This window comes from Platalea leucorodia (genome assembly GCF_965183815.1).
Source record: "Platalea leucorodia genome assembly, chromosome: 2".
NCBI lineage: Eukaryota > Metazoa > Chordata > Aves > Pelecaniformes > Threskiornithidae > Platalea > Platalea leucorodia.
In genome coordinates, this window is record NC_138824.1 from 21,967,905 (window position 1) to 21,980,697 (window position 12,793).

Sequence of the window (12,793 nt, forward strand, 5' to 3'; positions counted from 1 at the left end):
ACATTTTCCTAATTAAGAAAAGGAAGCAGTCCCTAGACACCAGATGCTCTCTGGATTAAGATGATAAAGCCTTTTACTGAGGACAGAAGTTATTAAATTCTATTACTGTCTCTCTAAACAGCTAGGTCGTTTGATTCAGGAATTCTCTAAATATGGATCGCTGGTGCAATATCATTTCAAGGGAAAAGGATGATTCAAACAGATGCTCCTTGCACCTGTGGAAGCTATTTGGAGTAGAGTCAGACATAAGTTGCCTTTTTATTTTTGTTTCGTTTATGCTTTGATTCCCCCTGGAATCCCGAACGAGCCTATCTAGAGACTTTCTCTTCCAAAGTGCCTACTTCTGGCACCACTGCATTTGAAATACCATTTGAACATGAGATGCTACGTTATAATGGTCGTCTTAAATTACTCAATACGAACATACTCTGCCTTCAAGGCATGCACATACAGTAATGTTTTAGTGGGAGTTATATGTCTTCACTGAAAGAAATATACCCCACGGAGATCAAGTTTTTCTTTTGAACACTTTTTTTGAAACACACATTACCATACACTATTAGTCTCCTCTACAAGAGGGATTCCTTTCTATGTTTTCTAATCAGCACAAAGCTTTTCTACACAATCACAAAAAACAGAGTTCGACAATGTTTTACTAATTTTTGAAAGTTAAAATTCAGTGCTAGTGTGACCAGCTTTTATTTCATATTCATTGTTATTGTCAGTAACTCCCTGACTGGAATTTAAACGAAGAGCAACTTACTTCCACATTCTAACACTAAATCCAAAGGCAGGAGGTTTTGTTAATGCAGAAGCAACACATGCACATGGAATTACTTCTTCAGGTTTAACATTACTGCAACTAACACAAAAGGAATGAAGTGTGTAGGGCCCTCTACGGACAAAACTCTCATTGCTTATGCTTACTTATTAAAATGGAAGTAATAAATGATCTGAAGAAGTCTAAGTAAAGAGCATTCAATTAAGTTATATAGCAGAAGCAATATATAGTCTACAGAAGTTAAAAATGAGAAAGTCATTACAAGATACCACAGACTTTATGATTATGGCAGTTCCTGTAACACTACGTATTTGGAACATGCTACTGTTTATGACAGAATAAGCTCTTGATAAAACAGCCTAAAATTTTCAGGTTAAGTTTGGTGAAAGGTCTCAGTTATTCAAGCCTGAAACCCAGGGTGCTTCATCAGACCACAGAACAGAGCAGCAATACAAGACTGCCACTTTGCTTCACAGCAGGGTTAAGACAATAAACAGTTATCTGTGAAAACTGCAGCATTATGCATGCCTTTTCAAAACCTCACCTTCTACTGAAGCTATCAAAAGATTGTAATATTTCATATCACTTGGTAGAGCAAATCTGACTACACCCTGCCAGAAGGGAACATCAGCTGATGCTCACAAATCACTGAAGACAGTGGATCGTCTCTGCTTCCCGTCAGCTCCATCTGTTCTTGCCCTGTGATCAGTCTCAAACACATACACAGAGCACCTCAGCTGCAAATAGTATTCAGAGGATGTCCAGCAACTGAAGTATCTCCTTCCTTTCTTAGGTTTCTTTTTAAGTCTTTATTCTACATCTTGGTTTCTTCAGTAAAACAAAAAAAGGCTTTTTACTCTCCTCTTTAGCTGAAGTAATCAGTGCTGAATTTGATGGGATAGTTCAGGAGCACTCACCCAAATAACATTCAAAATAACATACCTAAAATGAAAACACTGGCCAGCTCTCTAGAACTGTGACCAATTCTTGCATACATCGTGGGGCAGGAGAATAAAAAAAAGGGGGGGGCGGGAGGAGACACCTCAAAATAAGAATTTCCAAACAGCCAAACTCTTACACACCTAGTTATAATGCCTACTCATAGTAAGAGAAAAGAGTTTGCACCAAGAGGGATAAGTTACACTTAAAAGCATGTTAACATAAGCATCACAGAAAGTGCTTTTCCCTGATTACTGAAGAACCAAGATATTGCACAGCTGTCAGGAAGAAGCTGAAACTTTGAGGGGAAGGTGGAGCTTTGCCCTGAAGAATACAAAATCCTAATGATGAATCCCAAAAATACATCCAAGATATCTGTGTTTCCTTGAAAAGGAAATGAGCAGAGATGCTCCTAGCTTGAAGGCCAGGAGAAGCCATCAAGCACTACATGACCGCACAGCGCGTTTCTGACAACAGGATATGGTAGTTGCTCTTTTTTGCCTCTGACCTGTGCAATAGCATAATCCGAGCAATTGGTTGCCTGCATGCCCTCATTGCCACTGATCCCCACTCCAACGTGAGCTGTCTGGATCATTCCTACGTCATTGGCACCATCCCCAATGGCAAGTGTTATGGCATTGACGTGTTTCTTGACCATGTCTACTATTTCAGACTTCTGTAGAGGAGATACTCTGAAAAGGAGAGAAAAAGGTGTCAGTTTCTCACATACTGAGCTATGTGCCTTTCCCAAAAGGACAGCTGTAATCTACATTTAGAAGTAATCAAAGGGCAGTTGCCGGAAGTTTCTTTATTCAACAACTAAGCTTCAGAACCTGTGCCAAACTATTTCAGAAGGAGAAAGCAGCTTTAAAAATAGTTTCGCATTTATCTACTTGCTCATATTTTATGCAAAAGAGGCCAAATAGATACGAAAGGTTTAAAAGCTTTGTTTTCCTCCCCCAGCCCCTCCTGATACACTTTGGCATACACCAGTGATATTATATTGGGAACACCGGAGAAGGGAGTTTCCTCTGCAGCTACAACGGTTCACAGATGAACAGTGCAGGCTTCCCTGTCTGCTGTCAGCAGCGCATCTCCATCCAAGAGGAGAAAAACCACTAATACATTCAGAGAGTAAATCAACTGGAGACATTTTCGGTGGTTTGGCAAAAGGTACTGCAGCCTTACCTTACTCCCTCCTCCAGCTTACCTCCCCACTTGCCAGGCCACCTTTCCAATCTCAGACTACGCAGTTTGGATCAGAAAGAATAAGGCCTCTCCCTGATCTCACATACGCCTTGCGTGCTGGTGCAACTCTGACTTCAGTCACTCAATTCCAATTCGAAAACAAAAGGCTGACTTCATGACATATGAATATTCTTATCAGTTTTATTGGTAGTTATTTTAACCTGATCCTTCCCTCATTTTACATCAGTTCCAGTTCAATAAAAATTCATGGAATTCAATAGAGTTAAACTACTCTAAACCAGGGAGAAGTGGAAAAACACTCAGGACTAGGTTACTAAATTGGATAAGACACCCAAAATGCCCTTTTTTCATGGAAAAGGGGGATCGGGTTACCAAATCATATGAGGTATTCTGGAAATACCTACATGTAGATTAAATATTTCCATTCTGACCCCATCTGTACAAACAACCCTAATTCCATTCCCCATCAGTTTTAGTTAAAGTTCCAAATTATTTCATATTCCCTTAAATAAAGCTTTAGACAAAACTTTTCCACATCTCAAGTCAGCCACATAACACTCAAGAAAGAATGTAATCGATATCTAAAAGCTTTACTATTAAAATAGGGGGAGAATGGGGAGCTTGGGGAATGGGGGAGACAGAGGGTTTTTATATGGCATTTTTTCCAGAGTCTACATCCTGAGGGAGCAACTTACATAGCCTTTTAATACACCTGGCTGGATTAGTCCTGATCAACAAAAGCAGTTATCTTGTTCAGCATTTTGTTTTATGGCCTCGATTTTCTTTAGTGCTGACCACCTCTTAAAATAACTTGATGAGTAGTTGGGGGAGAAAGAATTCCTAAGAAAAATTTGTTGGGCTCAAAATTCACATGCGAACTAAGCCACCTGAAAAGTCTAGCAGCTGTCCTGTTCCTAAAAGCTGAAAACAGGAAAAAGTTGACTGGGCCATAAAATTTACTTAATACCGTTGGATAGATTTATTAAGCACTCAACTACCTGGCAATGAAAACAACACTTGGCACTGTAGGGGCCCAGTTGAAGTACCCACACAAAACCCTAACACGCTAACCAACCTATGGTGCATGAAAGGTGTCAGTTTATAATTATAAAGCAGCTCTGAATACGGTCTGCATAAAATTTTAACTTCTCTCTCTTACATACATACACACATGCACACTCCCCCTACCCCACCCCCCAGTCTTCATATGATAAAATACTACAGCATGGAGCAAGGAGTCAACAAGGACTCCAAGCCATAAAATGGGAGCTCCAGAGGGACTTGGAGCCAGTTCTGGAGGGATGGGATTGATAAGTGCTCAGACCCCCATTACCAGCCCCAGGGGCACCTCCAGTGCACAGGACTGTACACTTTTGGCAGTCCCTTCATGCAATTATTTCCCTGCAGCTGAGCACTGTGCATATCTGTTGACGTCCTCCTCAGACAGACACATCTCTCAGAAGTCCAGTTAGTGTTCATTTAGTTTTCAGTTGCATAGCAATAGAAATAGCCAAGAAGCGTCCTGGTTTTAAATATGCTTAAAGTAATAGGGGAATGAAAAAAGACAGACTGTGAACAGCATCTCTGATTCTGTAGTTTAAGCTAGCAGCTTGTCTACAGACACTTCAGACATGACCAGAATGTGGCAGAGATGCTCGAGCTTGTTCTGTGACATGTCAGGCAAGCTAACACAGCCTGTACGCACTTCTGTGCCTGCAGTGTACGTGTGCCTTCAGATTTTAAGTCAACTTTGACACTAATGACCTATTATTTGTCTAATCAATGCAATGCCCCAATATAAACACATTTATCAACTACTACGTAATGTACACAGGGTATGCTTTTACTGTCTTGACCAAATAAAGTTCATTATACCCCCAGTTATATAACACTCAGTTAAAGACTAACATCTTTATATCCCGAATAAGACTGAATAACCTACAGGAAACACTGGATATATGCTTTAAGCAGCAAAAATATTTCTGCACTTGCTTTAAGAAGATGAAATTAAGACAAGATTTCAGCACAAAGCGTTACTTGATTATAGTTGTTTATTCTAAACAGAAGCTTTACAGCATGCATCCTCTCTGACACCTTCCCATCAAGTACACCCCCAAACTCCAGCAAAAAAGCTTTGCTGCACACAGTATATTAACTACAGAAGTTACAAATTGAGAAGGCTACTGATTTCCTGAGGGGTTTTACACCCCTCCCAACTCACACTCTCTGCCCCCAAACCTCTTCTGCTCCATGTAATCTATTTGGTACCAACACACTGCATTAGATTACATTAATCCCCCTTGCCAGATGATCAGAGCTGCGGTCCATTTCTGCACACTTGACAGGCCGTCTACATGAATAACAAAGATTATAGCACAGGACTCTATTAACCTGCAGCTTCCCCCAGGTGATATCTTGGAAGGGGAGGAGGAATAGCCAAGCTCACAAAGATTTCCAGACAAATGAATAAGTTCAAAGTAAAAAGCACCAGTAAGAACTAACTACTTTGGGGAAAAATTTTGCAGCGACAGAGCTATTAGTAATTATCATGTGGTGGAACATCCCCGACTTTCACTGCAGAGCTCACCGCAGCAATACCAGGATGTAAGCCTTGCCTTGATAGACACCCAAATAAGAATTAAGATGTGAGCAAAACATCAGTTGCATCAAAATCTTCTGCTTACTCATATATTCATTCACTGGTCAAACAGCAATGCTTCTTACAAAGGTTCCTAGAGTGCAACTCAAAAGAGTTCACTGGAAATGTTTGTTTATACATAAGTTATTTTTACTGTTTCTTCTCAAAAGCATCTTTGACAACAGATACAATCAACTTAGTCTGGACTGATTCTCTCTTTTTTACATATACTCCTGGGGGAAAAAAAAAAAGTCAGGTTTCAAATACCACCATCATAGCTACAGGATCAAGTCTTAAGAGTCCTGCTCAAACTGCTTCCCTGGGAACCAGGATTTAACCTACTCAGGCTACAGAGAGCCTGGGGTCAGGACCGTGCCTTTATAAAGTGTTTAGCATTCAATATTTGCTGTGCAATACAAAGTGTTCACGGATGATGGAAGGGATGCATAAAGTTAAGTGTCAGCCACACAGCAGACCTGCTACTTGCCCACCTCCAGGACTTTTTTCCTGTAGCCTTGCTCTTGGGAGGGTAAAAGCTGAGATGGGAAAATGGAAAGTTCTCTTCAGTCTCAAACCTGCTTAAGTCTTTATCAGCGTCTTTAACAGATTAATACAGAAAGCAGTTTCCAGCCTGAATAAGATGACTGACGCCTTGATATCATATTGTTTCCCCTGTAATGGGATGGGTAGAAGCAAGAGAGCGCACAAAGCACTATACTTTGGGAAGAAGCTGGGAGAGAAATGCTGCCCAGAGCCAGTGACCCTCAGAAAGACATGGACCTAATTATCCTCAGGTCACTTAAATCCATAAGGAAACTGTGGAAGGAGGCAGGGGTATTTTTCAGATAATGCAGTACTATATTGTTACTATCAGTAAATACTTTAAGGTCCCTCTTCTACTTAGAGGAAGCTCATGAAAAAAATAGCACAGGGCACAGCACAGAACAGTAACACAGCTGGTTTCCACAGAGGATGCTGTAAGTGGCTTCCCACCGACTTCTGCAGATCAGCTCGCAATGGCTTTAAATTTTCAGTCTGCATTTACTTCTTTAGCCTGGGTACACACATTTATGAGCAAAGTTCTTACCTGATATGTTTTGCCTGTTCAGAGAAGTTCTACTCATATGGCTTAGTCTTAGGTAGTCCTGTGAGGAGCTGGACTCTATGATCCTTATGGGTTCCTTCCAACTTGAGATATTCTATGATTCTACTCAGCATTTTGCTGGAAGGTTTACTTTAAGAGGAGAATTCAAGCACAGATGGAAGATCTTTCAGTTCAATTTTTTTCATCAGGAATACTTATGGGATAACCAGAGCAATTCACAAATTCGTATCAGCTCTGTCATCTTTCAGTGAAAGATCTCACAAAAAAACCTCAGTGAAGTGGTGATATTTTAAAAAATAAATATCAAACATTTTATTTAGAAATCAATTTTGGTAGCAAAATTTTTCAAAACTTCAAAAGTAAGTAGAAGCAAAACATGAAAATATCCATTTTAACCAAGCAAAGCAATGCAACAGAGCTTTAATTTCAATTTTTAATGTACTGCAACTGATTTAAATCAATCAATTCCTTTACTGCACTTTTTGCAATCTGGCAAGGCACCTATCCCTCTTATTCCCAGACTCCATCTAATTAATCAAGATGGATGTAGTCACAAATGAGATGGGAAGAACACAACCAGCACAACCATTCCTGTGTCACACAGGTTGGCTACACTCCACAAGATACTATCAGTGGGAAGTGAGAAACAGTTTCTTAATTCTGTCCCTATGCATATCTATATTTATTGCACAGTTACAGATGCATGAAAGCAACTGATGGCAACTGTAAATAATACTTCTCACACAGGCCCTTAAACTACAGCTGCATCACTGCAGATGCTTCAAAGTATACAGACATAAACCACAGATGGGAAATAAAAATGCAGTATTTCAGAAAATGATTAGTTTTATTTATTGCATTCAAGTCTAAAGGACTCAATGAAGACAGGGCCCTGCTAGAGCAGACACTATGCACTGTATATAAAGAGAGATGTGATTAATAAAGAACAAGATAAGTAAACTTAATGGGAGTCCATTTATCTATAAGACATAAGCAGAAAAAGATCAGGTCATTTATAAAAGATCAGGTAATATCCAGACCATCTTCCAAGGCCATGAAGGGAAGGCAGCCCCACAAGCTCTGCCACACCTGAGCAAGGCACAGGTTGATACTAAGTCTCAGCACTCTCCTCTGTTCCCTCTTATATGTGTGGGGTTTTGTGGTTTTTTTTGTTTTGTTTTGTTTTTTGTTTGTTTTGTTGTTATTTGTTTTGTTTTGTTTTTTGTTTGTGGGTCTCCTCCCCCAAAACAAAGAGACTAGAGCATTTCTGTTGAAGACTGCATACTTCTCCCACCCCCAATTCGATACAAAATACTCTTAAGACATTTTTACCCACACTTTTAAATTTTTAATGTTCATTTGTGGAAAGGAAGAGGCAAGGAAGGAAGTTGTTTCAAGTATTACCTCCTCCTGCTTCCATGCTGTAACAGGGATTAAACACAAAGACATTAATGTCTTTAACATGAAACATTAATTTGATATTCTACTTCCTTGAAATGCCTTGTTAATGCAACACAAGAGGCCCTTAAGAGCCTACCTTTATTGCAGTGAACATGATTTTACCCTGTTCTATCGTAAAATACACTAGTACTTCAAAATGCTCAGTGACCTCATCTTCAGAAAAGGCAGAGGTGGGAGACAGCCCAGAAAGAGCTGAGCTATCAATAATATTGGCATTTAAGTGTTTGCATTGGTCCCCCAAAAAAGCAGCAAGATAAATTAACACACCAGTAAAAGTCATGCTTGGAAAGCAATGAATGTTACCATGACATCATTATTTAGCAGTTTTTAATTACATATTGATTTCTCCTGACACACACCAGGGTGCAGATTTCAACTATGCATCATCCAAACAAGGGCTAGTCTTCAGTTACAGTCATGATGCTCCGAGATATCTTGGATAGACTTATAATGATGCAGTAACCCACACAGAAGAGTGAACAAGAGCACATACTCATCATATCAACTCAAAACATGCATTACATCAAATGCTTTTCATTTACCAAGTGCTCCAAATCTCCTTCACCTGCTGACAACCGCGATTTCTCAGGGACTGGCTCTGGTGCAGTACTTACAACTTTGGAGACAGCACTGAGTGAACTGACAGATAGTTTAACATTCACAAAAAGCACCAAAGGAATTCATCCAACTAAATTTAAGTGCCTCCAATGGAGACATCTCTATCTGCACTAATCACACCATGCTCCTTTTATAGTCAATGTGGAGAAACACGCACTTCTGGAGTGCAATTCATCTGGCTTATTTTAGACATGTTCTTTAAGGGGATAGTTCATCTCCTCCCTTTTCTCTCCACCAAGCTTCAAACTCATCAGGTGCACAAGCTTTTCCTCTCTTGCTTTCTGGGCAGGTGGAATGCTTGCTTCCTCCTGGCAGAGGCACCCGATGCTGAACTGATGGACACACCACGTCCTCCTTCCCTTCTCTTAAAAATCTCACTCCTTGACGGCGCTTCCAGCTCTTGCTAACTCTTTTCTACAGTAATTTCCCAGTCCTATCTCTTCTGAACACAGACAACTACAAGTCTTACCAAACCTCTACTGGCTTCTGTAAAAATGACCACAGCTTCACCACCCTTTGTCATTTCAGCTGCAATCTCACTTCTCAGTACTTCATTTTTTTTCCCCAGCAGACCATCCTCCAAACTGCTTCACTCAACCAAATCTATCAGACTGATTTCAAGTCTATTTTTTAATTGTAAACAGTTTTACATCCTATTTCACTTATCAGGAGTCTCATTTCATCTTGCTGTAACTACAAAAAAAAAAAGTCTTCCTTCAGTTTTCCGGCCTCACCGACATGCTAGTCACACACTTGACTTTCAGAGCAACATATATTACCTCTACATTTCAGGTTATCCAGAACAGGTTATTTTTGATGCCTAGCATGGCTCTAAGTCAAAACACATGCGCACAACCCTATATACATGCTCAGAGAACATGTGGCAGTTCTTTTTAATTTAATGGTTACCAAAATAGTTCTTTCTGCATCACTTTAGGTGTAATGGAAATGCTTTCTTAATATAAAGCTCTCTTTGTAGTTATAAAGCCACTGAATCTTACAGAGTCTTCTGAAGAGGAAGAACTCAAATTCATTTAGCACCTTTTTATCACAAATATATTTTTTAATTATATACATTCCTTTTTTTAAAAAATACATGTATCACTAGAGAATTTCTTCCTTGCATTCCATATTTTGACAACTCATTTGCCATTCACAGTTGCCACTGAAATGATCTCTAGAGGACAAGGACTATGAAATAATCTCTTTATAAGATGGATTCAATCTATTAAGCAGTGTGATATAATACCAGTGCCCCAGTGAACACAGGGTTAAGTTTCAAGTCAGCATCTTCTTCCTCTTTGATATCCCTCCCTGCATGTTTCTGTCTTGACTGCCCTTCCCCCAACCTGCTTTATGGGGCAAAGATTAAATAGGGAAAAATCTATTTGAAAATTATTTGGAAAGAGATGAGTTGGCATAAACACAGTGTTGAATGGGAGACTATTTTGCATTTTTAACTATAATGGTTGCTAGTGGCAACAGCTATAATATGTTTTTAAAGTGAAACTGATGTATCAAATTAATTTTGAGCTTCCCTCACCCCAAGCTGATTAAGGCACATTCATTTCTATGCTAATCAGCCTGAGCAGCTCTCATGCAACATAGAAATCGGCCTTTTTCTAATGACAGAGCAAAAAAATTTCAGTCTGCAAGACATACAGATTAGTGCCTTTATAACATTGAGGACATGCACAGAGAGCAAGCACCCGTGTGTTTCACACAGCAGAGTTGTTTATAGACTTTTGCAAGACAGTGAAATTAAGTGACAATTGAGACTATGGCCATTAATAAGCACGTCAGCCCCTTCAGCAAGGCTCTGCCCTGCGGTGAAGCCAACAGATCAACTGGGAGAGCCAGGGTGAGCAGCTGCCTCCAGCAGCAGAGCAGCAATACGGCGGTAGCCTCCGCCACGCCGTGTGGGCAGCGGTGTTGCCTCACAGGCGCTCTACTCCTCCACACTAACCACAGCTCCGAAATACAAGATACAGCAGCTTCAGGCAGCATTACTATTGTAAACTACTGCTTCTTTCAGGATCATATACCTAAGAAACAAACCACAAACATTGACATAGGAGGAAGATGAAGGGAGAGGTAGCTAGTAGATTTGAGATAGTTTGCCATTTCAGCAGCGCTACCAGCACAGTTTTATTTCTTCATTCTAATAACTCTGCATGATTTATTTTAATCCCTCTCTACAAAAGAAGTTTTCTAGAATTTAAAATGAGAATGCATATAAATTACCAACTTGCAACTACAAGTTACTGTTGAAAAGCCTAGGATATCTTAATTACATGCTCCTGGAACAGACAGACACAATCCCAAGCAGGGTACATTACCCAGTAATTACTGTCAGAAGGCTGCAATGTACCAGTATATCATGTTGAGGACTCACTACCCAAAATGGAAGTACCATCTATTCGTAAAAAGCATGATTTTTCAATTTTAGAATTATCAGTACACCTCAAAAGTCAGGATCATGTTGTATGAGGGAAGAAAAGTGAGCTCCCAAAAAAATTTTTTCATGACAACACCAAAGAAATACAAGTTATTTCCCACCCTTCCCTGAAGTCCAGTCTCTATTTAACAAGACCAAAATGCTTGCAGCGAAGTTCATAAATCTTTACACATTTAGAAGAAAAGAACCAAACTTCTGGTTTTCACAATCTCTCCACAGCTAGGGAAGTTGAGCACCAGGGTGTTCCCACCAAGATTAAAAAAAATTCAGACCGCTTTTGGATAGAAAAGACTGACAACTGAAGTCTGACTGGGACTAGCTCAGTCTTGGTCAACTATTAAATCTGCACTCCGTTCACAGCCAGGTTAAGTATTAACTTCAGAAAAACATTCACAGCATGCTCACTAGTCCCAAACACAAGCTGCAAGAAAGGATCGTTAAATCAGCCTCTAACCTCAGACTCAATACAAGCAACACTGCTACAAAAAGAGTAGGGAAGAGAAGGAGGGGAAAAAAAAAAAATGGAGTAATATTCTAGAGCTAAGTTATACATGAAGTTCATGATTAAATTGAAGCATTAAAATATGGCATCTAGGGTAAGAGGGTGCTTTTGTTGTGTTCAGTCACTACCTATACTATAGGTTAATATGACCAAGTTTCCATCAAGAAGGTTTAGTAATACCACCTCTGCCCATGGCCAGCCACTAGCATGGCCATATCACTAGGGCACCTGTAAGCCTCAAACACACGGTTCCAACATATCCGTATCTTGGTGAATGTTTCCGTATTCAGGTTTAAGACACAGAAATGCCCTGTGGTCTGTGAAAATGACAGTGATTAATAGCAGCTGCTTCTGTAACAGCAAAATAGAAAAACAGACAGCAGAGTGAACACAACAGATACTGGTCGCCTGCACCCCTGATTTTCAAGCACCTTTCAAGTGTGAGGACCCTGTTACAGAGGAGAGCACATGGAACCAGAGCCGCACCTCACCGGCTGTCACACAGGGCATGAGCACACCGCCTGCTGTGACAGCATCGGCAACTGTCGGCAAGAGGAGGCCAACCTGGTCCAGTCTCACCCCGCCATACTTGGAGAGCAATTGCTTGAGCTGACTGTCCCCAGAACCTTGTCCAGGCATTTTGGAGCAGTCCAGGCAGAGCCAGGGAGTACCGTAACAGTACAGGATGGACAATCACAGTCCAGCGTCCATGCTTGCTCCTTAGCACTCTTATTAACAGTGTATGCACAGCCTGAAGTGCTTAACACATGAGGAAAAGCTTCATAAAACTCAACTCCGTTTTTTCCAAACTTGCATTGACTTCAGAATTACGCCTCTTTTGAAAGCTCCAAGCTGGCCACCTTGCTATTACTGGAAAGAATCTCCATGGGTTTTAGAAAAAAAAAAATGCATCAAAGAAATTGCAGTTTTCATTCCCTGCATGTGTCTCAACTCTCAGAGCTGATTTTCTTTTGCACATATGATTTTTAGTTTTAGTCTTATCCATATTTCAGACCACAAGATCAGTCATACCAGTGCAGACAGAGCTTTGCACAAGACAGCACTCCATGGAGTACCGACAG